Here is a 3,581-nt window from a genome sequence, read left to right on the forward strand (position 1 = left end):
ACCCAGAGGCAAGGGTGTCCGAATGACATAAAAGACATAGTACATTTATTTATTTCTTTATTTTTCTTTCTTTTCTTTTCTTTTTTTTAACATCTTTATTGGAGTATAATTGCTTTACAATGGTGTGTTAGTTTCTGCTTTATAACAAAGTGAATCAGCTATACATATACATATATCCCCATATCTCTTCCCTCTTACATTTCCCTCCCTCCCACCTGCCCTATCCCACCCCTCTAGGTGGTCTCCCTGTGCTATGCGGCTGCTTCCCACTAGCTATCTATTTTACATTTGGTAGTGTATGTATGTCCATGCCACTCTCTCACTTTGTCCCAGCTTACCCTTCCCCCTCCCCATATCCTCAAGTCCATTTTCTAATAGGTCTGCATCTTTATTCCCATCTTGCCCTTAGGTTCTTCGTGACCATTTTTGTTTGTTTGTTTTTTAGATTCCATATATATGTGTTAGCACACGATATTTGTTTTTCTCTTTCTGACTTACTTCACTCTGTATGACAGACTCTAGGTCCATCCACCTCACTACAAATAACTCAATTTCCTTTCTTTTTATGGCTGAGTAATATTCCATTGTATATATGTACCACATCTTCTTTATCCATTCATCTGTTGATGGACACTTAGGTTGCTTCCATGTCCTGGCTATTGTAAATAGAGCTGCAATGAACATTGTGGTACATGACTCTTATTGAATTATGGTTTTCTCAGGGTATATGCCCAGTAGTGGGATTGCTGGGTCATATAGTAGTTCTATTTTTAGTTTTCTAAGGAACCTCCATACTGTTCTCCATAGTGGCTATATCAATTTACATTCCCACCAATGGTGCAAGAGGGTTCCCTTTTCTCCACATCCTCTCCAGGATTTATTGTTTGTAGATTTTTTGATGACCATTCTGACTGGTGTGAGATGATATCTCATTGTAGTTTTGATTTGCATTTCTCTAATGATTAATGATGTTGAGCATGCTTTCATGTGTTTTTTGGCAATCTATATATCTTCTTTGGAGAAAAGTCTATTTGGGTCTTCTGCCCATTTTTGGATTGGGTTTTTTGTTTTTTTGATATTGAGCTGCATGAGATGCTTGTAAATTTTGGAGATTAATCCTTTGTCAGTTGCTTCATTTGCAAATATTTTCTTCCATTTTGAGGGTTGTCTTTTGGTCTTGTTTATGGTTTCCTTTGCTGTGAAAAAGCTTTTAAGTTTCATTAGGTCCCATTTGTTTATTTTTATTTTTATTTCCACCATTTCTCTAGGAGGTGGGTCAAAAAGGATCTTGCTGTGATTTAGGTCATAGAGTGTTCTGCCTGTGTTTTCCTCTAAGAGTTTGATAGTGTCTGGTCTTACATTTAGGTCTTTAATCCATTTTGAGTTTATTTTTGTGTATGGTGTTAGGGAGTGTTCTAATTTCATTCTTTTACATGTCGCTGTCTAGTTTTCCCAGCACCACTTATTGAAGAGGCTGTCTTTTCTCCACTGTATATTCTTACCCCCTTTATCAAAGATAAGGTGACTATATGTGTGTGGGTTTATCTCTGGGCTTTCTATCCTGTTCCATTGATCTATATTTCTGTTTTTGTGCCAGTACCATACTGTCTTGATTACTGTAGCTTTGCAGTATAATCTTAAGTCCAGGAGCCTGATTCCTCCAGCTCCGTTTTTCTTTCTCAAGATTACTTTGGCTCTTCGGGGTCTCTTGTGTTTCTATACAAATTGTGAAATTTTTTGTTCTAATTCTGTGAAAAATGCCACTGGTAGTTTGATAGGGATTGCATTGAATCTGTAGACTGTTTTGGGTAATAGAGTCATTTTCACAATGTTGATTCTTCCAATCCAAGAACATGGTATATCTCTCCATCTGTTTGTATCATCTTTAATTTCTTTCATCAGTGTCTTATAATTTTCTGCATACAGATCTTTTGTCTCCTTAGGTAGGTTTATTCCTAGATATTTTATTCTTTTTGTTGCAATTGTAAATGGGAGTGTTTTCTTAATTTCACTTTCAGAGTTTTCATCATTAGCGTATAGGAATGCAAGAGATTTCTGTGCATTAATTTTGTATCCTGCTATCTTACCAAATTCATTGATTATCTCTAGTAATTTTCTGGCAGCATCTTTAGGATTCTGTATGTATAGTATCATGTCATATGCAAACAGTGATAGCTTTACTTCTTCTTTTCCGATTTGGATTCCTTTTATTTCCTTTTCTTCTCTGATTGCTGTGGCTAAAACTTCCAAAACTATGTTGAATAATAGTGGTGAGAGTGGGCACCCTTGTCTTGTTCCTGATCTTAGTGGAAATGGTTTCAGCTTTTCACCGTTGAGGACGATGTTGGCTGTGGCTTTGTAAGACATAGTACATTTATTTTAAGGACATTCCAATGACATAAGCAATATAATATATTTATTATATTTAATTCAGGATAAAATACATTTTTTAAATACTACGATTTTCCAGGTGTTTTACCTACATTACTTTGTTTAATCATAGCAGCAACCAATACAGTGTTATTATTCATACTTTTTGTGTAAAGAAATTGCTCTTGAAAGAGAGTACTTAATGTACCAAAGAACACACAGCTGGTAACGAAGATTTCAGAAAGAAATGTAGTTATATCTAGCTCCTTCAATACAACACCATGCCACTGAAGACAGGAAAGGAAAACACTTCCGTAGCCAAGTTTCATGGTCTCCGAAAAGTATGGTGGAAAGGAGAGGCAAACATTAATTTCTACTCTGTTACTGACTCTGCCAGTCTTCTTGTCTGTCTTGTTTGTGAAGATAAATATGAGGTTGTTATAAAGGGTCATCCAGGAATTTAGATAAAGTCCCTCCAGCTCCCATAATACATAGCAGCCTTTGGCTTTTTAAATATATATATATATCAATTAATGGTAAGTCCTTTAAAATTGTTACATTATTTTATTTCAAAGTAATATATAAAATATATATCACATTATATAAAAGATTAAAAAATTTCAACTACTAAGAAATGCATACAATGAAAATTCTGTACTCCTAGCTTTGGAATCTGACCTTCTCCCAGAGGTAACTATGCTTAATAGTTGCTTATATGAGCTTCTAGAAAAAAAAAAAAAATATATATATATATATATATACATACATATATATATAAAAAGTAGGTGTGCATATGCAGATATACATATATAACCCTCTATATATAAATATAGATATAGATACTTCATTTGTACATATGTACATATACACATGAAAATATAAATTTAGTGACTACTAAAATAATTACCAAGTAACACAATTTTGCCTAAGTTTAAGCTTATTATTATTTCACATATGAGCAATGTGTCAAAAACTTTTCATTGTGATTTCAAATATATCTAAACAAAACATAAGATTAAAAATATATCTACAAGAAGCATAGCAAACTTTTTTGATTAAAAAAAGAAAATTAAAACTTCCTGCCTCAGTACCAACAACATAATTGGGAATTTTCTGCAATATCCTTGCTATCTTATAAGTAGAAAAGAAAATATTTATGTACATCTGTGCCAGAGAGTTTTCAATAAAAATAAAAGTGAAGTAGTCAGTAT

Source organism: Aethalodelphis obliquidens, unplaced genomic scaffold (assembly GCF_003676395.1).
Source record: "Aethalodelphis obliquidens isolate GAN/ISIS:26980383/991018 unplaced genomic scaffold, ASM367639v1 scaffold3, whole genome shotgun sequence".
In the NCBI taxonomy this organism is placed as follows: Eukaryota; Metazoa; Chordata; class Mammalia; order Artiodactyla; family Delphinidae; genus Aethalodelphis; species Aethalodelphis obliquidens.